The 27406-nt window shown below is 46.7% G+C and overlaps 1 protein-coding gene and 1 long non-coding RNA gene across 4 annotated transcripts in view; both read right to left on the bottom strand.

The window, feature by feature from the left end:
- The window catches only part of EGFR (epidermal growth factor receptor), a 193076-nt gene that overhangs the window by 97397 nt on the left and 68273 nt on the right, over positions 1-27406 (bottom strand). The window lies entirely within an intron of this gene.
- On the bottom strand, positions 17991-27082 carry LOC137228785 (uncharacterized). Its single transcript, XR_010945355.1, has 2 exons — positions 22730-27082; positions 17991-19450 (listed from the first exon to the last, which is right to left on the bottom strand). It is a non-coding gene; the product is annotated as an uncharacterized lncRNA (long non-coding RNA).

The following is a 27406-nucleotide window of genomic DNA, read 5'->3' as shown; positions in this document are numbered from 1 at the left end:
CGCAGGTGTTGAGGAATAATTGATAAACTGCTGCATTAAGGATACGTATTGATAGGATGCAACAAAATTCCAGAGTTTGGGGAAAACGTCTTAGAATTAAAGTCTGGAAAGTCACTTTGTATTAATCAAGTCTAGACTTTCACATGAGATGATTAATTTGAAAGGTTTTACTTTAAGTCTTTGATAAAGGTAAAATTTCCCTCAGGCCTGTGGACCGTGGAGCACACAGTGATTCCCTGGACGTGCAGAGTGATGCTTAAAGGAAACAGGACTGAGTACTGATACACAACCACCGGACAATCTGGTGCCCAAAGAAATGAGATCGACCTCAAGTTAGGAGCAGGGCAAAATGCATCATGAAATACAGAGATACAGCTGCAAATAAGAAGGGAAAAGATGGGCATGGCCCACTGGTGGGACATCTAGGTAGGACGACACTCCTGGTGACTCCTGACTCAGGGCCAGAAGTGCTCTAGTTCATCCCTGAACTGAGAGTGGGCGTGAACAAACAGTGAGCCCCCAGCTAGTGCTGGGAGGGGACAAGTAAGAATCCATGTTTATCTTCACTATCCGGCCATGTACTATCAGAGTTACCCGAGTCTCTGGGCTCCACGTCTGGACACAAAGCTTCTACCTACTCTTCAGAATGGCCATGGCCCTGGCTTTCTACTGAAGTGGTCCAGCTCAGCCCTGACCTGGGTCTCTGGATCTCCTGGGTCCTCTATGTACTACCTCAAACACCACCTTTAACAAAGTCTTGAATTTTGTTGTTATCAAGAAAGAACTAAGAAATTCACGTGACAGCCTTCCTATTTCATGCTTAAAACTTTTATTACTTATTCTCACCATCCTACTTCTTTCAGAGGAAAGAATAAAAATAACCCACTCATCAAATGAACATTTATTTTAAATTATGTCTTATCTATCAAATAGATCTTTCTCCCAAAACAGCTAAATTAAAAGTTTATACATTTGGAATAACCTTAAATATAAATGAACTTTAGAGTAAAATCAGGATTCCTTTTCTATGCATGGGCTCTGCGTTCTAACGTGGGTGGACCTATGCTCTGTGATTTACCTGGACGTTGTCAGCCCCTTTAGAGACAGGTACAGGTGGTCCAGCTCTGCGCCCAGTGCTCTGAGGGCCCCTCATGCTGTGACCGTGCCTTATTCACTACATGTACCACTTATGCAGGAGCTGTTTTCACGGTGAAAAGGAGAGAAACAATTCATGTCTACATGTAGGCACTGAAACTACTAGACGCGGATTCTCCCTTCTCCCCCCGCCAGCTTTATTGAGGAATAACTGGCAAATCTAACTGCACACATTTCAAGTGTATGCTGTGATGCTCGATATAGACGTGCACTGAGAAGCGATTACCAAGATCAAGATTACCTCACACAGTGAAACTCTTTTTTTGTCTGTGTGATGAAAGCACCTAAGATCTACTCTCAGCAAATCTCAAGTATACAATACCGTGTTATTCACTGCAGTTACCAAGCCGCACTTTATATCCTCTGAACGGACTCCTCCTGAGACTGGAAGTTTGTACCTACATCTCCCCATTTCCCCCTCCCTCCGACCCAATTTCTCTTTCATCGTAGAAGGGATGTCTAACACTCTGTTTTACAAGAAAGTTATAGAGTAAATCCCTCTCTTCTAACAACAGGAAACTGACTTACAAAACCGCTTAGAATGAGATTTAAAACAAAGTAAAACAGCAAGTCAACTAGTTTCCCCTCTAGTACCTGAAGCAGTGAAGGCACACACCCTTTCCTTGGTTTCCCGAAGTACATGGAGCCACGCTGTAATCGAATGTGTTATTTCTGCCTGAGTGTTTGACATCGGGGGCGACAGCTAAAAATGCGCAATAAGGGCAAGGATGCAACAACTGCAAGATCATAACAATAATTTAAAACACCGATTATACTCCAAATCCTCAAATCAAGAGCAAACATCCACTGTACAATTAATTTTTTTTTTTTTGCGGTACGCGGGCCTCTCACTGCTGTGGCCTCTCCCGTTGCGGAACACAGGCTCCGGACGCGCAGGCTCAGCGGCCATGGCTCACGGGCCCAGCCGCTCCGCGGCATGTGGGATCTTTCCGGACCGGGGCACGAACCCGTGTCCCCTGCATCGGCAGGCGGACTCTCAACCACTGCGCCACCAGGGAAGCCCTGTACAATTAATTTTTAAAGGGGCATCATTGTATTATAAATTGACCATATTAACCAAAAAAAACTTGTTATTAATCATTAATACTATTTCTATCGTGCAAAAGTTTGCTAACCCAAATTCCCTTCCCCCCCACCCTCCCGACACTTTTCTTCCATTTGAGTAGCTTTCTGAGAGCAGCTGATCTGTCTTAGATCACATGAAGTCAAAGCATAAACAATAAAATGATTCTAAATCACTTTCCCTGCCAGGCTGCCCACTTCCTACTTCACTGGAAAGCAACGGAAAGAAACAAAAATAAAAACAAAACAAACACTCAAAAAACAAACTCCACAGGGTCAGTGACATGGGTTTTGAATGGAAGGAGTCAGCGCTTCCCCAGAGTTGCTGGGCTGAGCCCTGCCTCACCACGGGGCGGGAGCTGGGAGAAGGCAGACGGGCCAACTTGGCTGCGACCCAACACACCCAGCATCTTTGCCCTGAGAATACAAAGCGATGCTAACCACCGTGGACCGCGTAGTACATACCGGGTACTGAGTGCCATGCACATCCTTGGAATGCTTAAGATAACTACCTCCATGATCAGCCCTAGTTTTTCTTAATTTATCGATGAGAAAAACGAGACTCAAGGAAATGACCTTGCCAAGGTCACAGAGCATGTAGGCAGCTGGGGTGGGATTTAAAGTCAGCATCCTACGTGACTTCAAAACTCCATCTACCCAGATGTCACTCATCCACGGCAGCCATGCAGAAAAGCTGGAACCCATGTGTGTGGGCTTCAGTCCAGCTTGGCAGGTTGTCTCCTGCGTGGCCTTGGTATATTGACCTAGACTCTCTATGCCTCAGTTTTCTCCTGCTGAATTGCTTACAATGCTTTTTGCCACAAAGGGTTGTTAATGAGACCCTAAAGCTCACATGCCGGTGCCTATCACACAGTAAGCATTTGCTAAACATTTCCTATTCCTATTAGCTACAGATGTTCTTTTATCCTCAGCACGTCCATGGGTGCTTCTGGGTGGGCATAAGCATTACAGATCCTATAAATTGGGTTTTGATTCAGGCAGAGATTAACACTGCTGTTTTTAATATGAGCACAGGCACTTCTACCCTCTGGCATGAAAAAATAAAACAATGTAATGCAAGTAATACATTTTTAGGAACTATATCATTCAAGAAAAATTAATTTTTGTGAATTAAAAGATGTGAACTTCCCATACGGCATCCTTTATTCTTGTAACCAGAGATGACAAAATTTGTATGAATAGCTCCCAATGAAGAGACAGGTTCCAGAAAATTTATAGGTTTCCTACAGGACATTAGTCTACAGATTCTTGTGTTTGGAAGAACGTAGTCTGATGTCTAAATTTCCTTGACGATATTCCTTGCTCAGATTCAGACACCACCATCCACTGGTACCTTGTTCTTTCCAAACCACGCTACCTACACAGCTCTGTCTATACAAACTTTCTTCCTCAGACTGAGCCTCAAGTGAAATATGCCAGCTTTCACTCCATCTCTTAATGTGACACTACAGGTTCGTGAATGTCCAGTTAATTTTGCAAGGGTATCTTTACAAAAACGCATTAGAGAGTGTTAGGAATGTAGAGACATTTTAAGGCATATTAAAATTATGAACTGCAATGAGGCCATCTAGTTAACTAAACCATAATATTAATTAGCAAAGATGTGGTGGCTGATAGGATTTCATGGATTCCCATAGGGTAAACAGAGCCTGTTGACAGAGCGTTGATTTCGAAGCAGATGAGGGTAGCGGAGTTAACCACGTACAACTCAGCCTTGGTCAACATCTGTGCCACGATCCAGTAAATAAAGCCACAGAAATCATTATGAAACACTGGGATTCGGAACTGTATGTGCCAGGTGGCAGGATCGGATCCCAGGTGTCCTCAAGAAGCTAGAATGAAGGAGTGTTGATAACAGCATTAATTTTAAAAGGGGCAGATGACAAGTGCTTTACTTAGGTTCCCAAACCCCGACATACCAGGATAGCTAGCAGCAGCCGGGAGAGGGCAGGAGTGGTCGGGGGGCTGCTTGGGAAGCATGGGGTCCCTTGGGCAAGTGACAAAGTGTGACAGGAGCCATCAGCTGGTTGCAGGGAGGGGGCTTCTCGGCCCCGGGAAGAGGACGCTCAGCTGTCTTTAAACTGGGGGGTTGGCACAAAGAAAGAAGGCGTCATATGTGGTGTCGGAGGGCCAGAAGAAAGGTGAGGCGGGGACACAGATAATGTACTAATGACAAATTTTTTTTTTTTAATTATTAGAGCTGCTGAAAAAGGTGGAACACAGATTGTTTCGGGTAGCGGTGAGCTCCCTGCCATCGGCAGAGTTCACGGACTTCATGCCCCGGGCAGCCCTCCCAGACCTGAGGCCCAAGCCGCCCAGGCTGCTGCTTCCTGTCGCGTGTCCCGCAAGTCCAGGACCCCAAGGACCCCGCGCTCTGAGAGGGCGGAAGCCACGATCCCCCTCCTGGGCCTCGCGCACCACAGCTGTGAGCAGGGTCACCGCAGTGCACAGCTGTGGTGGCTCTGAGACAATTCAGAAAGCAGACAGCAGGGGGGAGGGGAGGCCCTGTAGGCTCGGCTCTCCTGGGGGCCCGCCCACCGAGCCCAGGGGAGCTGGCCAGATGGAATCAACACACCACTGTTTACACGGAACATCCTGGCTCGGAGGGGATGGGGCACACACGGCACAGCTGTGATTGGAGCCCTTCTCGACCGGCAGCCCACGGTGCAGGGAGCAGGGCCTTCTCAAAGCACTTGACATAGTTAACATTAGCAAACAGGCCCGTGGCTGCTTGGTGAAGGCTTGTGATCTTCTAGTGCTTTCCTTTCTCGAGGAGCATGGGAGGGTGCTCAAGGCTCCGCTCGAGGAGCACGTGCCCTGGGGAAGGGTTGGAGGTGCCACAAGGCTGGCTAGCCGTGCACGCTGGCCACCAAGGCCACGATGAAAGCCCACTTCTTTTTGACAAACCTGGCTTGCACGGAGAGCTCCTAGACCCAGCAGCTCTCAGAAAAATTTTAAAAGAAAAGATTACAATCATAAGCAGCCCACCTTGTAACACAGGCAGACCCCAGAGATACTTCAGGTTCCGTTCCAGACCATGCAATAAAGCGAATATGGCAGTAAAGTAAGTCACACAAGTTTTTTGGTTTCCCAGTGCACATAAAAGTTATGTTTACACTACACTGTAGTCTAGTGGGTGTGCAATAGCATTATGTCTAAAAAATGTACATTAAATGTACATTAAAAATGTACTTAATTAAAGAGTACTTATTGGTAAAAATGTTACCCATCATCTTACAATGCAGGGTTGCCACAGATCTTCAATTTGTAAAAAAAACACAGTATCTCTGAAGTGCAATGAAACAAACTGCAATAAAACAAGGTCTGCCCGTATCTGTAAACACCGGTGCATTTAATGCATCAGTTCCATCTCTGAGATTTTAAACAAATCATTAGCCTATTTTCTTCTATCAGAAACATCCCAGTTGGGACTTCCCTGGTAGCACAGTGGTTAAGAATCCGCCTGCCAATGCAGGGCACACGGGTTCGATCCCTGGTCCGGGAAGATCCCACGTGCCACAGAGCAACTAAGCCCACACACCACAACTACTGAGCCCACGTGTCGCAACTACTGAAGCCCGTGCGCCTAGAGCCTGTGCTCTGCAACAAGAGAAGCCACGGCAATGAGAAGCCCTCGCACCGCAACGAAGAGTAGCCCCTGCTCGCCGCAACTAGAGAAAGCCCGCGTGGCAACGAAGACCCAACGCAGCCAAAAATAAACAAATTTTTAAAAATGTACATATATATACATTTTATGTTTCTTTTATATATATATAAAAGAAACATCCCAGTTATTGAGAATGGAGATCCTTTGCTTTTATTTTTTTTTAATTCCACATCTGTTCACAGAAGTTGGCAGAAGACGCTGGGAGAAATTGTGAAATCCGTGCTTTCTCATGAATCAGACCCTGGGAGGGGGCACACAGAGCCGTCAGCAGAGGACGTCTCCCACCCCAGCATGCCTTGGTGCAGGCGCAGCCTGGTGAGACTGCCCTCGGGGGACAGCCGCAGCTGGTGACAGCGGGGCACCCCTCCAGAAGGTGGCGTTGGCAGCAGCAGGTCCTGCAGTGGCTGATCACAGCCCTCAAGGCGGCTAAGTGCAAAGTGTTATTTTCCTGCCTCGCGCCTGAATTCCTCCTGTGCCTCTGGGACCAAGTGTCCTGCTCAGCTATTCCAAGCAATTATTTCATCTTTTCATAGAAAGGAATGTGGCCCTCACCATCACACTGACTTCCAATTCTGAAAGTCAAATGGTGCTACCATCACAATGCCTTCCAGTTCTGAAAGTCAAACGGTGGTCTTTAATGCTTAAAAGAATGTAGCATTAAAAAAATATATAACCCATCCCACTGGCCCCAAACAAAAATGGAGTCAAATGGGACCACCCTACCCTAGAACGGGCATCTGTTAGCTCATCTGAAATGTCTGTGTAACTGAGGAGATGTGGGGAAGTTTCACCACAATCTTCACAGCGTGCCGGGGATGGGATTGCGATCCACTGACTTCCAGAGAATAAATCAACAGAGGGATACAGAGGAGGCCACCTATGTGCACGTGAGCAGAGCAGGTTGGAGAGAACACAGGGGTATTTCTCGAATGATTTCCATTTCCTCTTTGAGGCCACTGGACAGAGGAGTGAGAAGGGGAGAAGACAGGCACTTGAGAAGAGGCTGGAGGGCCGCGTGCTTTGGGGGCCTTTCTCGGGCCCTCTCACCTGCTCCCCCTGGAGACGGCAGCTCCTGGGGCAGCCACTGCTGCCTGGCAATCAGAAGACTGCGATTTCAAAGGAATCAAATCACTTAATAATTCGGCTCATAGACAACACCTCCACCCCTTTAATGGTTTATTTATTCATATATTATTTCAATACCTTGTTGAATCTTTTTATCAAGTGCGAAAACTGAAGTTTCAAATCACAGAAGGATGATAGCTTGGAGGGCCAGGTTTGCCTGCCCTTGTTTAAAATAGTTCAATTACGTGCCCCGGTCCAGGAAGATCCCACATGCCGCAGAGCAGCTGGGCCCGTGAGCCATGGCCGCTGAGCCCGTGCGTCCGGAGCCTGTGCTCCGCAACGGGAGCGGCCACGGCAGTGAGAGGCCTGCGTACCGCAAAAAAAAAATAAAATAGTTCAATTATTTCATTTTTATATTGTTGGAGGAACATGTTCTTTGAAGCATGACTGGCTTAAAGATAAGCAAACAGGAAAAAAAGACAGAACCAATGATCTTCATACGGTATTTGTATTTTCAGAATTCCTTCTATGCATACCGGGTAGGTAGGGAATTTATTTATAAAAATGGGACTCTACTACACATAATTTTTCACTTGCCTTTTTTCATTTAATAGACTGCCAAGTATTTTATTTTAATAAATATTTATCTACAAAATACTTTTTACTGGTAGAGGAGTATTTCGTCATATAGAGTCAAGTTACATATGTAACCGGTCCTCCACTGTTGGAGCCCATGCATGTTTTCAGGTCTGCCACCGCGCTCGCAGTAGGTGAACAGGAGCGCTCCCTCCCCTGGTCCCAGCCAGGTCACAAATTGGTTATTCAAAGAAACACAGGCTGTTTAGGTGTGGGGGAAAAAAAAAAATCAATGAGTTTTCCATTTCTAATAAGGCTATCTACACCCTCGTTTTTTAAAGTAAAGGGGATTCTTTGTTTCAGCAACTACACCATCAAGGCATAGGGCGGCTCTGGGGTCTATCCTGGAAGAAACGCCAATTTTAAATACATTACAGTAGTTATTACTGTGAGGCATGATTTGAGAATATTTTCTCATCACATTTTTAATTATTTTCAAGCTTTCTATAAAAATGTATCCTTTTCTATTTAGGAGAAATAATAGAATCAATACCATTTTTGAAGTTGGCGGCAAGATCAAGAGTACGGAAAGGTAGAGGGCTAAATAATTTTTTTGAGGTGCTTAGGTGCACACAAATATATCACTTCCTTTTTCTTCACAAATGGGATTGTCCTATGGATGTTGTGGGCAAAGTACAGACTCCATCTTGGCCATCACTCACCAGACACACTGTGATCTACTGCCATCTGTTTCCTGCTGGGCAGTATCCCCCCAGGTGGCCCCCGAGTTGGACACAGGGTTTGTGGGCCCTGAGACTTATGCATATAAAATTAGGTACAAAGTGCAAGTGAATACTTGGAATGAAAAATCACAAGATACTTTCCTTATGCAAATTTCATAAACCATAAGGCCCTGCCAGCATACTGCTAGGACCACCCAGGGCCTTGGAAGGAGCTTCAGTTTCTGTAGCTTTCCAGTAAATTCCCTCTAGGTGATTTACTTATCCATTCGTTCTCTGATGGATATTTTGGGCTGGTCAGTTTTATTTTGTTTTGTTGTGTTATTAAAACAACACTGGGTGGGAGGTGTGAGAGGGAGCTTTGTCAGCTGAGGTCATTCTCACAGTGGCTGTGTTGCCTTCCTTCCCCCGGTGGATCTGAGAGCCCTCAGGGAAAGTGGCTCAAGCCCCCTCGGGAGATTCTGGCTCTGTAGATCTGGGCAGTACACAGAAGTCTGCGTTTTTGACAAACGTCCTCAGGAGTTTCTCTGCATGCTAACATTCTAGAACCAGTTATTCAAGCTCCAGAAAGAGCACAGGCTCGGCCTTGGGAAAGTCACACTCTCTCTTGCTTCCCTTTCTTTATCGGGCAAAGGAGGATGATAATATGCATCTGGAGGGTTGGTGAGGGGCTGCGGTAATGAATTCACATTACATTCATTCCATTCCATTAGCTCCATTGCACAAGCCTGGCACAGGGCAGCTTTTTTTTTTTTTTTTTTTTTTTTTTGCGGTACGCGAGCCTCTCACTGTTGTGGCCTCTCCCGTTGCGGAGCACAGGCTCTGGACGCGCAGGCTCAGCGGCCACGGCTCACGGGCCCAGCCGCTCCGCGGAATGTGGGATCTTCCCAGACCAGGGCATGAACCCGCGTCCCCTGCATCGGAAGGCGGACCCTCAACCACTGTGCCACCAGGGAAGCCCACAGGGCAGCTTTATTAACATCTAATCTAGGCAGAACCTCAAGTAACTTCGGGAAGGGAGCAATCTAGAAACACTGCCACCCCAGTGCTCTGCCTGGCCCCAGCAAGGACACAGCCACCATTCACAGCCGCCCCTGAGCGGGTGGGCAGGAACGCAGCACAGACTCTGTCACCAGTGCAAGGCAAAGGAGAGGTCTCCTTTTCCAAGGGAACCTGTACATTCCTAGTCGACAGATGTGAAATTGGAAGCTGAGTAAGGAGCAGCTGGCCCTGGAACACCTGATCAATCAATTTATGTCCGAGTGGGAAAAATATTTTGGTTTCGTGGTCCCTGAGATCATGATGCTTCACGTGTTCCTGCAAGTAAAATATCCATAGATAGAATTTTTTAAAATAACAGGTGATCTCTGTCATCTAATTCCCACTGCTTGATAGAATTTTCTATAAATGAGCAGAAAAACTAAGCATGAATGGCAAAGACAGCTTACCCCCATGACGTGGTTTAGGCTTTCGTCCGCTGGTGTACCAGAGTTAACTCAGAAACAGATCTCCGTACACACGGGTGTGTTTTACAAGATTCTGAACTGTTACCAAGAACTTTGGTCCATACAACTACATAACTGGAAAATCAACTACAAGTTTGAAGTCTTCATTTTATCAAGGATTTGCAAAGGAAATTTTCTCTAAATTAGCAGAAAAAAACAGGGCTTCAAATCACAGGAGGAATGACAGTGATCGTGAGGATGCTTGAGCAGCTGAGCACAGCAGACGTGTCTGGTCAGCTCGTCCAAACCTGTCTCTTCCCTCGGCAGTTAGCGGGCCGGGGCACTTTCAACACAGCCCACAGACGTATATCAGAGACACAGAGGCAGTGCCCCGAGAACACGGGGAGGAACTGCGCTCCAGACAGGCCTGTATCCAAACCAGTGATGGTAAGTTAACTGCATACAGGTTTTTAGTCTTCACCAAAACTGCAAAGGAAGGTTGCCCTATAACATCTGGAAACATGATGATGAGAGACTGGGGACCGGAAGGAACACCAGAATTTAACCAGTAGAGAAGAGGGGCGACATTCTTATAAGAGGGGACAAGGCTTCATTATGAAAAAATAAAATAGTATGAGGTGTTGGTGCACCCCTAGCTGCTCATTTTTTTTATTTTTTATTTTTGCGGTACGCAGGCCTCTCACTGTTGTGGCCTCTCCCATTGTGGAGCACAGGCTCCGGACGCGCAGCCTCAGCGGCCATGACTCACGGGCCCAGCCGCTCCGCGGCATGTGGGATCTTCCCAGACCAGGGCACGAATCCGTGTCCCCTGCATCGGCAGGCGGATGCTCAACCACTGCGCCACCAGGGAAGCCCCCATTGTTTTTTTTTTTAAACTAGAGAACAGGCAGACCTTGGAGGTATTTTGGGTTTGCTTCCAGACCACTGCAATACAGTGAAAATTGCAATAAAGCGAGTCACACAGATTTTTTTGGTTTCCCAGTGCATATAAAGGTTATGTTTACACTATACCATAATCTTTTAAGTGTTCAATAACGTTATGCCTAAAAGAGCAATGCACATACCTTAATTTAAAAATACTTTATTGCTAAAAAATGCTAACCATCATCTGAGCCTGAGATCTTTTTGCAATAATAGCATCAAAGGTCACTAATCACAGATCACCATAACAAATACAACAATGATAAAGTCTGAAATATTGCAAGAATTACCAGAAGTGACAGAGAGACACAGAGTTAGCAAATGCTGTTGGAAAAATGGCACCGAAAGGCCTGTTTGATGTGGGGTTGCCACAAACCTTAAATTTGTAAAAAAATAAAAAATAAAAAATGCAGTGTCTCGGAAGCGTGACAGAGCAAAGCACTGTAAAACGAGAGTTAGATTTCTGTTTCTGATATTAGGTTTCAAGATTTCTGAGGTGAAACAGCTCCAATGCCATGGGGGTAGGTAGGAAAGGTGATTTGGAGGTGCAGATCTCTGGGGTTCTGAATGTCATCCTCAAGGGCACTGAGTGATATACCTCAAGGATGAGGAAGTGGGTACCTAAGATTGTCCCACTGAGAGCAGCTGAGAGCTCTGAGATGCCTCTTCGCACACCTCTTTGCACCTCGGTACCCGAAATATGAGTTACGGTGCAGCGACTGCGGAGCCCTTCAGAGGAGAGCCAGAGCAAGTGGTCAGTGAATAGGTTCAAGATTTAATGTGGGCCTGGGCGGCACAGACACAGGGAAATGGACCGGGGAGGGGCCGCGTTAGCAGTCGGAGCAGGAGAGGGAGAGACGACAGGCAGCTGGGGGGCACGGACTAGGGGATGCGTACGGAGCAGGTTAAGGCCCCCGCCAGCAGCATCTGTTAGCATGTAGATGTCACATATGAAGAAAGTGAGCCCCAAAGGTAAGGTTCAGGTCGACAACAAGCGGGGGAGTCAAGAATAAGGCTGGTCACGGTACCAAGAGGTGTAGTCAACCCACTGAGCACCTGAACCAACCAGGGAGATGAACGGGCTGTGCCTGCTTCGTGCCTGAGCACCCAACAATCGGCAAACACGCAGCAGGCCCCTGAGAGAAACCTGCGGAATAAATGAGCGAGGGGACGGATCCTTCAGTAGCCACCACCGATGGTGCCTCAGGGTGCGCTGACGCGTGTGCTTAACCCAGCGTGACTGTAAACCGCTCAGAAACGGAACTGCTGCGCAGTCATCAGACAGCTGCAATCCATAAGGAGAAACCTACTGATGCACACATTCACCCTTCCATACTTGCCGGGGAGACAAATTCCGTCCCCCGTGATTTTCTAGAAAGGAGTCCTAGGTGAATTCTGATCGACAGAGCCAGCACTGCTATGAACTAGAACCCAAAGTTGCCATACCTAGAAGACACAGGTGGGAAGCCTGCGTTTACAAACAAGGAAATTAAAGGGAAAGAACTTATTGACCAAATCATTGGGTCAGATATTCAGCAAGTCACGGTAAGGCTTTTAAACGATATTATTTGCACGTCAGTCATGCTGGGGTAGCACGGGCGTTTGAAAGCCCTTCAGAGGATTCCAGTGAACAGCCAGCCTTGAGAACCACTTGGCTGGGGTCGTTGAGGGTCAGCTGCCTGACCCCGGACTGCCGTCCACTTGGCTGCACGGAAGTAGCCGATGTGTGTGCTCCCAGCTGCCGGATATTATGTGGGCCCAGGACTTAGACAAGGGTGCCTGGGTGTGCGTGTGTATTTTAATTATGAGGATAGAGGCAATGAGTAATTACTTTGTTTTCACAATGCCCTGCTGTCAATCTAGCCTTCGGTGCCCTTGTCACCGTTCTTTTGACTTTTGCTTCCCACAGACATTACTGGGTTTCTTATCACATTTATCCTCAGTCCCTTTGAAGTAAGCTGCATACTTACAATCGTTTCTTGCCATCAGACCCTACAGGACTAAGAGTTGAAAAAAAGACATTAAACAATATTTGAGTATGTGTACAGTGTGAGTGAGGGCAACTTTCATGGAGAAAAGGCTGAGGTGGAGCCCGGGATTCACTGCCGTGCTTTCTCACCTCAAACGGAGTCTCCATTTCCCCCTCTATAAAAAGGAGAGACTGAGCGTTACTTTCTCCTCCTTAACTAGGCGCTATCACCTTACCTCTGTGTGTGTGTGTGTGTGTGTGTGCGCGCGCGCCCGCACATGCCTGTGGGACCCTGTGGTCACTGCACAAATCGGGAAGCTGCCCTGCACTCGGGCCAGTGCGCTGCGCGGGGTGATCACCGCCAGGTGGCCGCTGCACCAGCCGGGAGACCGGAGGGGACAAGGCAGTGATGCCAACCTCGTTCTCCTCCTCTAGGGTGCAGGAAATTGAGTCTAAGAAGGTGAAGTGATCTGACCTTTTGAATTTTGCATGACGGAGGGAAAAGTGGATACCAGACAAGACCAGAGACAGCGCGTGCCCATGGCTGGTGGGGTCAGCGCAGGCGGGCAACGAGCGCCACAAAGGGTGCAGAGTCAGGAACAGACAGTCAAGAGCGGGCCCCTGGCTGCGCCCCGGGAACCCACGCTGTGTCTGTACCACCGTCTCTTCAGGAGACCAGGCTCTCCCAGCTCCCTGCCGCACCCTGACTTTTCATCCAGGAAACGGTGGTAGGAGCTCCCGGCAGACCTGCTGGTGAGGGCTTGCCTGCCAGGATATCTGCTCTGTGGGTGACACAGTGGAACGTCCGTGATTTCAAGCAGAGGATCAGAAGGCAGAGCGAGTGAGAAGGGCCACTGTGAGGCCTAAACAAGATGTTTTCTCAAAAGTGGTGATGGCTCCGTATGTGCCACGAGGAACTGAAAAACAATACATTCAACTCCACAAGGTGACTTCTAAGGCTCCTCTGTAGACTTTACTGAATCATAAGCAAGAGAAAATACAAACTTGAGTTTTAAAATACTATTTTCTCCTTTCCCTGTGAAATCTATCCCTTACCAACATAAAGAGTGGATGTAGCCCCAGGATCACCCTGTGTTCACCACTGACTTTCCTGTTTTAGCTGGAGGCAGCTCTAAGTTTCCAAGGTGACGAATTCCTTCCCCCAGCATTTCCCAAGGGAATGCACCCTCGAGGGCACAGCGATGGGCTGGAGAGACCACGCCCTTAGTGCCACAAGCCTGGGCACCAGGAGTTACAAAAGAATAAGAGGATCAAGCCGCATCCTCAGGGAAATGACCACCTTTTGGTACACATTTGCAAGGCATTTCAACTGGAAAAGGATAAAGGACGATTCAGAATTATTGGGACACTGAGCCTCAATTTGAAGAAAGGGGATTGAAAGAACCATTGAAGGAGGAGGCCCAGAGCCCCCTCTCCAAGTCCCTAAAAGCCTTCAGAGCAACTTCCCAAGTCTGGATGTCCCCACAGAACTCTGTTTCTTTTGCTCAACTGAAGTCAGAGTCATGAATTTGCATTACTGTGAGTCATGGTTTTGAATGATCCAAAACGCCTTTGCTAAATTGCTGGGACCTTTCTAATATTTCAAGGATAACTACGTATCTGCTAAAAAGCAGGGTCTGTCTGGAGCCTGCAAAATAAACGCCCGTGAACATGTCGTGCTGAGCAATTACGATGGCCAGAAACAACCTAAAGCACTATGCGTTCCTTCTTCTACCCTCTTCCCAAACCAATCTGAGATAGCTGCATGGACGCAAAGTCTTCGAGTATCTAGCATTAGCGAGAGATGAAGTTAGAAAGAAAATTGTTAGAATGCTCCGGAGTAGCTTCCTCTTCCTCTTTTCATTACGGACTCTTAGTAGAAAACTATGACCTAGATGTTGGTCACCGACTTAAGGAGTCTCCAAGCACTGCTCTATCGACTGCCCCCAAACTAGATGCCTGAAAACCTCTCTCTGACTGGGCCTCCTGATGTGACAGGCTAGCCTGTCCTGTACGATCACCTGGACAGTAGGAGGGCCACGTCCACGAGGCCCTTTTGCCATGCTCAGGAAGAGTCCTAGGCAAACCTCCCAGAATTGGTGCTGGCACAAGACAGCTGCCTCTCAGGACCGACCAAGAGCTCTCTCTCCCGAGGATGCAGTGCTGGACGCTGGGTTAGGACAATTCATTCTTCTCCTCACCAGTCAATGGAAACTCGCTTCTAAGGTTAACTTCCAAACGAAAAATGTTATCGCCAGATGTCATCCTGTCAAGCAAGCCCTCTTAAAGACAAACTTTCCTTTGTAATGGGGAAAACATACAAGCCTATGCAATGCACTGCATGGGTACCACAGTTTCATTTTTTATATGTTATGTGCATCTCACACTGGCTGTACTGTAAGTGCTCGGTGGATGCACTTCCTGTCCTGGTTCTGCCATCATCTGCGATACAGCTGACGTTTTATGAAGACAACTGCTCTGTGCCTGTCGGCACCTCCCGTGCTTCCCTGGCCACTCCCTGGGCCACCAGGAACAGTCACAGCGTGACCGGGAAGACCAACACCGCCGCCAGGAGTGGACTGGATTCAAACGTTGAGCCTTAAACCACACCGCCTAAGAGAAACTTAGGTTAATCCTTGGATAACAGATGCAAAAACTCTCCTATGTTTAAAAGAAAAGAACTTTAAAAACAAAACCCCAGTCTCCAGAGAAAGTTTCCATCAAAATTAGAGTAGATATAAATACAGTTTCCTCCTTGAAAAAAATCATTTCTTCATTATTGATTGTCCACAGATATAAGCAGAAATTCCTGTTTCCAGAAGAGAAACGTGTGTAATACCATGAAAGGACGAGGAAAAGTAGTGCAGAGGTGCTGCACAATCAGGGTGAGAAAGGCTTTTGTTTCTGTTAATCATTAACTAGGACTAAAACCTGAAAATGAGCCGTGGAAAGAGAATATGGAGTCATCTGTGGGATTTATTACTAACTGTAAACTACAGTTTTTGGTTATGAATTGGCCAAGCTAGGGATTCCAAAACTAAGTGGAGTAAAAAATGACCAATACAACCACCAACACAAAGGCGATTTCATTTAAAAAGCCTGGACACATGACCTCTATAATTTCAAACATGGAAAGTAGAACTAAAAGGGTAGAAGGTAAATCTGTTCTCACAGGACACGACCAACAGAAGTGCCCTAAAGCCTTGCCCATTGTGAGGAGCTGACAGGCATGCACGCTGGAGGGGACCCCTGGGACCCTCTAGCTCATCTTCTTTTTCTGAGATGTCAGTTGAGGAAATTAAGACACACATAAGGTAAATAATTTTTCCAAGTCCCATTTTAGTTTGGATTCTTTTGACTAAAATTAAAACATGTGAAAATGTTGGGCAAGTTAGAAAGACGGGACACATAAAAGTGACCAATTAAGGGACTTCCCTGGCGGCACAGTGGTTAAGAACCCGCCTGCCAATGCAGGGGACACGGGTTCGAGCCCTGGTCCGGGAAGATCCCACAGGCCACGGAGCAACTAAGCCCGTGAGCCACAACTACTGAGCCTGTGCTCTAGAGCCTGTGAGCCACAACTACTGAGCCTGTGTGCCACAACTACGGAAGCCCATGAGACTAGCGCCTGTGCTCCGCAACAAGAAAAGCCACCATCTCGCAACTCGCCGCAACTAGAGAAAGCCCGTGTGCAGCAATGAAGGCCCAGCGCAGCCAATTAAGTGAACTTTGTCCATTACAGGTTTTCACATAGGTGTGCAGGCTGGACTCAGCCCTCTAACTGGTCACTTGCAGAAATGCTAGCAGTAGAAGCCCTCCAAATTCCTCATCTCTGATTCCTCTCTACACTGACAGATCTTTAGCAACGTCATCAAAACCACATTTATTATCTGCAAATTGCTGGAGATGCACCACCAGCTGGCCCTGCCCGGTGGCTGATGCCAGGGCAGGCAGCTGTAATTAGCCTGGCACAGGGATGGCGTGACCTGCTCGTCACTGTGCCTGGTGACATTCGCTAGGACAGCTTGTTGTGAACCGGTGAAAAAGGTGTATCAACTTGATTCCATAACCGTATTCCACATGATACACAATTTGAACACTTTCTTCAGAACCAATTATACGGTCATAATAAATATAGAAAAAACAGCAGTCCTCGGGGACGAAAAACGGGATCATTTATGTGCTGCAATCGCGGGCATAGGTGAAATGTGAGTGTGCCGGGCTCTCGGGCTGGCCTGGATCTGCAAGTGCCCCCGACTATGCGGTTGCAAGGACACCGGAGCCTCCGCAGGGCACGCTGCACCCCAGGGCTGCAGTGAGGTTGCGCCGATGCTCTTGACTCAGACCTTGCCGCAGCGATTAAGGTGACTGCTCCACGACGGGGAGCACCTAATCTCGGCCTCCAGGGCATTTCCTGGCCTCCTCAAATAAATCTGCAGAACTCAGCATCTACTGGAATTGTCAGGCCAAATGCAAAGTGAAGCAAGGGCCAGTTTGCGATATTTCACCCACAATACTGTGTTTCAGGCCATTCTGTTCCCAGCACAGCAGGAATCATGGGCACAGTGGGAGAACAGAGGCAGCTTAGTCATTAAGGGTGTGTGTTGTACACGTTGTTTTGCCAAACTTCAGTCATGGGTGTGTACACCAAGTTAGGACTGGGTCTTGTCACCTGTGTACAGCTCTGCAGAAGGCCGAGGGACCTTGTCTAGGGCAAGCTCTGATAGAGTTGCCACCACTCAGGGCCACATTTAGAACACAGTCCGGGCTCTTTTGACCAACAGCTTGAGCATTCCTTGAACTGTTTCCACACTCTTCTTGGGATGACATAAAATTCGCGGTTTCAGGGATGCATAATGAAGGATGGTGTGGTGAAATGACATTATTCCTTGGTGTGACGTGACTGGCTTTAAACTTTTTCAGAAATGAAAGGATAGATGATGAAATAATCTTGATGATTTGGGGCTCTGGATATGTATAACAACTTCTGGGTATAATGGAAATTTTTAAAACAATTGATTGAAAAATCCACTGAATGGTCCTTACCTTCTAGCTCTCTTCTGGAAAACCCCTTTCTGTGTGCAGAGAAAAACTGTGTAAACATGTTCACTACAGCCCTCACTGTTCTGGCTAACAAATCCAAAGCAATCTTAATGCCCACCAGCAGCGGCAGGCCACCCCGAGGACGAGGGACAATTACACAGATGAGGCTGTTTCATACAGATTGCAATTTGGAAAGCTCTCAGTTAAAGTGAAGTTTAAAAAAAAAAAAAAAGAGCAAGTAGCAAAACAATTTGCATCATACAAACTCATTGCATAAAACTATAAACCAAACCTAGAGTATTTTTATTTGTGCATACGTTTGTATGTAGAATACAGAGAACAACTTCTGGAAGGCACCTCCCAAACTCTGGCCAGTGGAAGTGGGATCTGGGAGGTGGAGAGCAAGACCCCCTCTATTCTCTGACTTTCTGCGACCACTGAACTTGTTACAAGGAGGAGGCGTTTTTGTATCAAGGAATTAAAATACAGCCAAACAAATGGAGACAGATAAGAATGGTGGAGGGAGGGAAGACGAAGGATGATGGAGTGCAGGAAGGGCACACTGGCAAACCTCCGGAGCTTGCTGTCTTCACATTCAAAGGGACGGGAGTGAGGTGGGCAGAGGCCTTTCATTCCAGAAAGAAAACAGTGTCAGCATTCAAAAAAAAAAAAAAAAAAAAAAATGGGGCTGATAACAGGGCTGCGCCCCATTAGCAGAATGATGGAGGCTTTCATCAGGGCTGAGAGGGAAGGTGACTGCCCTTGGTAATCACAGGAGCTGGATGACTGTGGAGGTCGCCCAGGTGCGCCCCTGTAATTTGTATTGGAATGACCTTAACCAAGTCGTGTGCCAGGCGTTCAGTTTGCAAGTGCAGATGCCCGGCAGTTGACTTTTAAATTACTCTAAAATCACCCCTGTAATTTGAACAACCACAAGTGTGGCCAGGTCCAGGGAGAGTGCACATACTCAGGACACACTGGTCGAGAAGTTAAATGTTCTTGAAGGCACCTGTGTTCTGACTCACGAAGACGTCCTAGGAACATTGCTGGCATCTGTTTCGCAGTTTTACAGACTGGATTTCAGGTTCTTTCATGGGGTCCTTTGTGCCAAGGGGGCCTGCCCTGATGGACCCCACCTTCGGAGCAGGGCAGGGGAAGGTGACTGCAGAGTCTGAAACCAGGTTTTCTTCTCCGCGGAGGTGGCCACCTCATTGCCTTCTCGGTACCTTGGGCTTTGTGGGGCTGTTCATCCAGACGGGAGAGGAACGGGCACCGAGCAGGTGTGGCAGATGTCAAGCATGCGGGAGCGGGGTGCACTTTTACTCCCTGCGTTATGCCAGGATCTGAGGAAGGAGATCCCTGTTTCCATGTATCACCTCCCCCGTGGGCCCAGCTCGAGCAGCTAGGGACATACACACCCAGAGTTACTACTGTGGGTTCCTTTCCGCGGCCAGTGCTGCACCGAGGGAGGAGTGCCGTTGGGAAGGGTGGCTGCACACCAGGTGCTGGAATGTTCCCCGCTCACCTGCATGGGTTCCTGTAAGCCTTGACTCATGGCCAGGCCTTCCCACATCCTGGGTGAGAGCACGGCCCACGGGGCTGGGTCTCAGCTGGGGGCGTGGGTGCTCACGCACTGATGAACCCCAAAGGGGAGCTTCCAACTTGTCCCGACAGCACAAAGCGCAGGTAAGAAAAGGCTGCTCTCTTAATCCTCCTTCAAAGTCAGTGCTTGTCATTCATGCTCCTAATAAAAATAAAAAATCTTTGGTGCCAATAAGACGCATCTTGCCACACATCTGAAACGTTTTACGTGCTTCAGGCGCAAACCGCCTTTTGTTGAAGCGTGCGCTCTGCCTCTTTTGGGTGCAGAGAATGAGGCTTAGAATGAGCGCTCCGGAGACCCCCCGTCCCCTCCCCCCGCGGGCCTAGGAATACGCATTTTTAAAAGCGCCACGGCTCGGGCTGATCGACTCTCTAAGGAATGACGGGTTAAATAAGGGGGTTGTGAGCACAATGTTCAGAGCACGAAGCAGGGTTAGCCTGGAGCGTGCAGGGCGTCCGGGTGCCTGTGGTCCGTGTCAACGGCACACGTGCGGCAGCGGGGGAAATGGTTTTCCTTGTTTCAAGTGGGCAGTGGAAGTAGTGAAAGCCTAAGTAAACTCTGGCCATTAGATAATGGGCCATTATAACTCTGGACAACTTCCTGAATGGCTCTAAAAAATGAGTTTCTCATTTCCTGCCCGGAGAAAAGAGAAATATTAGGACAGCATTGTGTACACAGAACGCGAGGCTGCAGCGGGGCACGGACGGAGAGGGGCAGAGGGGACAGAGTCGGGGGAGACTGGGGTCGACTCACGGCTTAGAAGGGGAGACGAAAAGAAAGGCAAGACTTCAGTGCTCTCATGGGCCATCAACCCCCCAGCTCACAGCCCCCCACACCCCCTGCTCGGCCCGCCAGCGGCTGCTGCCTCCCCACCCCCACCCCCACCCCGGGCTGTGCGGGCCTCTAGGCCTCCTGGCAGGAGCAGAGGCCAGTGGCCCCTGTGCCGCGGAGTCTGGCCCCGGGCACTGCAAGCTGCACGGCTGTCCGGTGGGCCAGGCAGGGGCTCCTCGGAATTAACTAGGCAGAGACGGGGAGAGAGGTGGAAGCATAAAGAAAAAAAAAGTCACCCTGCAGCTCATATTAAAACAGAAAATTCTGCTATAGTTGGTTTTGTTCCAAGACGCTGCCAGGAAAGAACTGGCTCACAGAGAAGCCGTAGTTTCACTTTTCCCATGCTCTGGTAATACGTCTTTCCAGCGCTCTTTCTTCCTCCACGGGAGCCAAATAATCTCACTTTTCTGGATTACCACAGACTGTCATTTTTTGGGGGGTAAATCTTACAACCTGTAATGATTGGTTTTAAGACATTCAGAACGTTCGGAGTTGGAAGCCCTGGCTGTGTGAACGAAAGCAAGTTATTCAGTCTCTGAGCTTCAATTTCCTCACCTGTGAAGTGGAGATACTGAAGCAGGAAAATTGTGAGGCAATATAGATATTAGATAACTCATAATAATTACCCAGCACAGGGCCTGGTACCTGGTAAACAGCAGCTACTATAATACTATCAATACTGCTTTTAAACTATGTGTGAGACGCACAAGGAGTTAGCAGTGGAAGAGGGTCGCCTTCCCCAGGGGCAGGGGGCACGTCCCTACGGAGCCCTGCACGTTGTCAGACTCAGGGCAGCACGTTCAGTGGACAAAACATGGAGCCCAAAACACGTGAGCTTGGCCATCGCATCTGCCACTGTGTCACTGGGGGCACCTGTGAGAATCAAGGACACGCTGGGTAAAGAACCCAGCACCGTGCCAGGAGACACAGGGACCCTGGGTGTCGATTCTTCTCCCTGCCTGATACTTAACAGATCACATTTAGCAGAATTTCACCACACTGTTGACGTTATGGTATATGGTTAAAATGAAAATTCTACATGTTCAAGGACTCTTGTCTAGTTATTTTAGAAGTAATTTTCAGAAAGTAGAAGTGTTTATAAAGCACCAACTATATACTTTATTCTTTCTGTGTTGCTCTATTAAGTTTTCACGGACTCCTTTAGAGACAGAATCATCCCCATTTTATAGGAAAGAAAATGGCTCAGTGCGACAGAGCAGATGCCTACGGGTCCAGGAGCACACAATGACCTGGGACCTGAAACCAGAGCCCACCTGACCCCAGGGCCCACCAGCTTTCCATTCCGCCACGCCATCCCATGGAAAAGCAGACACACGCAGAAAACTTAAAGAAGATGGAAATGATACTGAGTTTTTGCAGTATTAAAAGAATTTGCATGAATGCAGTGGAAAGGGGCAACTGAATGCCAACTCTGATGCCTCAGGTAAGACATACCTGCAGCAATTCTTCAAGGTGGTATGTATTCTTTATATGATTAAATACAGAATACCTGTGTGGATGTGTTTTATTGTAGGCAGCTGACTACGGTCCACGTAGGCACCGGAAACTTCTCAAGGCTTCTGGTGTCCTGATTTTCTGGTGCTGGTTGACCCTTTGAGGGTCTAGAGAAATGAAGGGGAGGACACACCCTCCTTGGACTGGAGCATGCGCTTCAGTAGATCATTCCGATGGAAATGGGCCTTTGCCACGGTTACTTCCCTATTTCCTGAGTGTCCACAGTATGTGTGATTGCTGAAGGCCAGGGCTGTGCTCCTCTGGAATTCAGACAAGCAACTGAACTGGGGAGCCGGGAAGGAATGTGGCAGGCGAGTGCTGCGCTGGGATGGATGTTTCCAGATGTCTCCTCGTGCCTTTCCAAAGGCCAAAAGCCAGTATGTCAAATTCCTCTTCCCAATAATAGCCCTTCAAATATTTGAAGATAACTCTTATATCCTCCCTTAGTCTTCTCCCAAACAAGCAGCCCCAGGCCATCTTCATCTGTCCTTGTGACTTTTCTGAGTGCCTTCCCCACCCTTTGGCCCATTTCAATTTGCAAACATCCCTCCCAAGTGCAGTCCTGGAGCTGAGCACGTCCAATCAATATAAGCTTATCCAGTTTTATGTCCCTTGCTTATTCCTTAATACAACTTGATCCAAATGCATGCTGGATAGCACTCCTGTGAGTAGGTTTTAAGTCAGAGGCAAAGGGATCTTGCAGACGTCATTAAGGTCCCAGATCAAAAGGGAGAGTATCTATGTGGGCCTGACTTGATCAGGTGACAGCTCTTAACACATGTCTCTCCTGGCAGAGACACTGTGGTCATGAAGAAGCAAACAGTCCTGCTGTGAATGGGCAGGCAGCTGCTAGGGCCCAAGGGCCTCAGTCCTACAACCTCCAGGAAGTGGATTCTGCCAACAACCGGGATGAGCATGGAGGAGGGCTGGATAACAGCACTGTGAGCCCCTGAGAACCCAGGCACCACACAGGGTGATGATGCATGTGTATTGTTTTAAGCCACAGCACTTGCAGTAATTTGTTACAACATCCCAGGTGGGGCTGTTACTTCCTTATGGTAAAGTAAGCCTCACCTTCAATGGGTGCATCTGTTAAGCCGCTTTCCTCCATCCTGTGTCTTTGCAGCTGGCTCTGCCTTGACCTCGCTGTGAATGAATTCCCTAATTCTGTTCCCTTCATTGTGGTTCGTGTTTTAGGGCCCTGATCTTGCCAACCTGTATATTCGAATCCCTCATCATTTCTTGTATTAGGAAAATACAAATTCCCAACATGTCGCCTACTGACTCGTGTGAGTAATATACAGAGACAGTGGATTTCATTTCACCAAAGACTTCTCAGTAGACTTAACTAATGGCTGTCTGCATTATAGTTCATATTTATTTATTTTTTAATTTGTTATTGAAGTATACTTGATTTAAAATATTGTGTTACTTTCAGGTGAAGAGCAAAGTGATTCAGTAATATATATATATGTATATATCTATATTTGTTTTTTTATTCTTTTCCATTACAGTTTATTACAAGTTATTGAATATAGTTCTCTGTGCTATACATTAAATCCTTGTTGTTTATCTATTTTATATATGGTAGTGTGCATCTGTTAATCCCACACTCCCAATTTATCCCTCCCCTCTCTTCCCCTTTGGTAACCATAAGTTTGTTTTCTGTGTCTATGTTTCTGTTTTGTAAATAAGTTCATTTGTACTATTTTTAAGATTCCACATACACATGATATCATATGATATTTGTCTTTCTCTGTATGACTTACTTCACTTAGTATGATAATCTCATTTGTTGCTGCAAATGGCATTATTTCACTGCTTTTATGGTTGAGTAATATTCCACTGTGTGTATATATACACATATATGTATATATATACACCACATCATCTTCTTTATCCATTCATCTGTTGATGGACACTTAGATTGCTTCCATGTGTTGGCTGTTGTAAATAGTGCTGCTATGAACATTGGGGTGCATGTATCTTTTCAAATTAGTTTTCATCTTTTCTGGATACATGCTCAGGAGTGGGATTGCTGGATCATACAGTAACTCTACTTTTAGTTTTTTGAGGAACCTCCATATATTCTCCATAGTGGCTGTGCCAATTTACATTCCCACCAGCAGCATAGGAGGGTTCCCTTCTTTTCACGCTCTCTCCAGCATTTATTATTTGTAGACTTTTTGATGATGGCCATTCTGACCAGTATGAGGTGATACCTCATTGTAGTTTTGATTTGCATTTCTCTAATAATTAGCAATGCTGAGTATCTTTTTATGTGCCTATTGGCTATCGGTATATTTTCTTTGGAGAAGTGTCTATTTAGGTCTTTTGCCCATTTTATGACTGGGTTGTTTGTTTTTTTGTTATTGAGTTGTATGAGCTGTTTGTATATTTGGGAAATTAAGCCCCTGTCAGTCACATTGTTTGCAAATATTTTCTCCCATTCTGAAGGCTGTCTTTTTGTTTTGTTTATGGTTTCCTTTGCTGTGCAAAAGCTGATAAGTCTGATTAGGTCCCATTTGTTTATTTTTGCTTTTATTTCTATTGCCTTGGGAGACTGACTTAAGAAAACACTGCTAAGATTATTTAAGAGAATGTCTTACCTATGTTCTCTTCTAGGAGTTTTATGGTGGCATGTCTTATATTTAAGTCTTTAAGCCATTTTGAATTTATTTTTGTGCATGGTGTGAGGGTGTGTTCTAACTTCATTGATTTACATGCAGCTGTCCAGCTTTCCCAACACCACTTGCTGAAGAGACTGTCTTTTCTCCATTGTATATTCTTGCCTCCTTTGTCGAAAATTAATTGACCATAGGTGTATGGGTTTATTTCTGGGCTCTCTATTCTGTTCCATTGATCCATATGTCTGTTTCTGTGCCAATACCATGCCGTTTTCATTACTGTAGCTCTGTAGTATTGTCTGAAGTCCAGGAGGGTTATGCCTCCTGCTTTGTTCATTTTCCTCAGGATTGCTTTTGCAATTCTGGGTCTTCTGTTGTTCCACAGACATTTTAGAATTATTTATTCTAGTTCTGTGAAAAATATCATGGGTAATTTGATGGGGCTCACATTAAATCTGTAGATTGCTTTGGGTAGTGTGGCCATTTAAACAATATTAATTCTTTCAATCCAAGAGCATGGGATATTTTTCCATTTCCTTGAATCATCTTTGATTTCCTTTATCAACGTTTTATAGTTCTCAATGTATAAGTCTTTCAGAAACTTCCTTGGTTTATTCCTAGGTATTTTATTTTTTTGACACAATTTTAAACAGGTTTGTTTTTTTTTCACTTCCTCTTTCTGATATTTCATTGTCAGTGTAAAGAACTGCAACAGATTTATGTGTATTAATCTTGTATCCTGCTACCTTCCTGAAATCATTTCTCAGCTCTAATAGTTTTTGTGCGGTTTTCTATATAGAGTATATAGAGATCTACATACAATGACAATCGTACCTCTTCCCTTCTGTGGCCACACTCCAGACCCTTGGGGCTGTCTCCGAGTGGCCAAACCAAGTCCTCTCCCTGGGTCTGTCCACTGAAGCCAGTTGCAGCACACACCAGCACGTGCCCGTCTTGGGCTGGGAAGTGCAGTGATGTGGCCAGGACTGTCTGTCCTGGTCTCTCTCTACCCTGTGGGGCCACAGGCCAGCTCCCACACTCTCCTCTCCAGCCTCTGATGCTCCTCATCTGTTCAGGCTGACCTCCTGGCTGGTGAGGGAGGTTCCCAGGGTGAGGGAAACTTTCCTCTTTCGCGGCTTCCTCCCAGGGGTGCAGGTCCCCTCCCGATTCCTCCTCTTCTCCTTTTTCCCTTCATCCTACCTGGTTACATGGGGATCTTTTTTTGCAGCTTTGGTTGTATGAGATCTTCTGCAAGCTTTCAGCAGGTATTCCGTGAGAACTGTTCCACACATAGATGTATTTTTGATGTATTTGTGGAAGGAGGTGAGCTCAACATCCCTCTACTCCACCATCTTGATCTCCTCTTCACATATTTTGAAAACACAAGTTTGATTAATGAGTTGCAATTTTCAAAGGGCATAAAAGGATTCCCTTTCCTCAGTCTTTGTTATCATCTGTAGACCCAGCAGAGATCTCCACTCAGCCTAGCTGTAATGTAAAACTTGGGATTTATACAGTGTCTCACCATATCACTCTTTTTGTTATACTGCAGGTAAGCTGTCATTCCCCTGCAAGAGTGACCTCCTGTGTGTCATTCTCACATTGTATTCACCAAAGAAAGCTTTCAGCGAGGGCTCTAGACCATTGGCAAAGGTATCTGCTACAGTCCTTCTGGAATATGGGGAGGGCTCAGTGGAGTGAGTCATGAAGAAAATCCAAAGGAAGCCCTTCACTGGAGTTCAAGGCGGGCTGACTGCAGACTAAGGAAGGGAACACAAGGTTTTCAACGCATTTCAGAGATCATATGCTTCAAGCTGTCTGCGACACTGACATTGCAGTGGTTACGACCACCAAGAGCAAAGTCTCCAAGTGGAATATGCAGATGACTGTGCTGTGACTTGAACTGTTCAATAAGAGGTGTCCATGTCCTGACCTCTGGTATCTGTGATGTGACCTTATTTGGAAATAAGGTCTTTAAAGATGTAATCAAGTTAAAATGAGGTCATACCTGACTGGGGTGGGTCCTAATCCAATGACTGGTGGCAGAAAGGAGAAAAGGAAAATGGGGAATAATGTAAGGTACTGTATCTTCTATCCATGTGTGAGGTTCAAAGACTATCTTTCTGCTCATTGAAGTACCAAGAACGACCCAAGTTCCTGATGCCAAAACAGTTCTAATCCAGATTCTGCCACTTTGTAACTAGTTTTAAACAACTTTGGGTTAATCACTTATCTACTAAGGGCCTCAATTTCTTGTTCTGTACGTAAGAGTCATGCCCTAGATGCTATTTCAAACTGTGGGTCTCAACCCAGCAGTGTTGGGAAATCATCTTAGTGGGTTGTTATACCAGCATAACAGACAAGAAAAAGAAATAGAATGGAAAGAAAAGAAAATGGACAGTATCAGAGTGATATTATAAAGACGGTATTATTTCATGAAACTTCACATATAGTCATGTGTACATGTCATAATTTTTAAAATGAATTTCTCAGTTTGGTAATGTTTGAAAGCCATTGAACCAAATGTTATCTTGACACCTTTCCTGTGCCAACTTTTTGTGAGTCTACGACCGGCTTCAAAATCTCCTATAGAATAAACAAGAAACCACTGACAGCATGTTCTGAAGAGAGGAGAAGAGCTGGAAGGTTAAAAAGAAAGAAAATTCACCACTCCAAAATGATCTCTTTGCCCTTCTCTTCCCAGCAACACCAGGGAGTTGTGTAGAAACAGCCACTGTTACCCTAGGTTGGAGGGTAACTTGGTGACGGCCTGCTCGCCAAGGGGAGGCTTTGCCCACGGGGAATTTAGAGGCTGCCCCCGCCCCCGCTCTGCACCGTGGCCAAGGGCAGGTGCGCTCCGGCATTGCAGCTTGAGTTCACCCACACCCCAGCTTCCTGGGGACCTGGGCTCTGTTGGGGTTCTGCAACACACAGCAAAGCAGAAAGCAGAGCCAGGCTAAATACGTCTGCTTCCTACCAGCAGCAGGAATGACCAAGAAAAAGACGCATGTCCTCTGCCAGCACTGCATTTTCCTCCTGTTCCTTGCCGTGGACGAGGAAAGAGACTGTCCACAAAATCGAATGTCTGGGGTATGTGCCTCAGGCCCACACTACGTCAAAAAAT

Source organism: Pseudorca crassidens, chromosome 8 (genome assembly GCF_039906515.1).
Source record: "Pseudorca crassidens isolate mPseCra1 chromosome 8, mPseCra1.hap1, whole genome shotgun sequence".
Lineage (NCBI taxonomy): Eukaryota > Metazoa > Chordata > Mammalia > Artiodactyla > Delphinidae > Pseudorca > Pseudorca crassidens.
The sequence above is the reverse complement of the archived record's forward strand: the minus strand, read 5'-3'. Positions and strand labels throughout refer to the sequence as shown.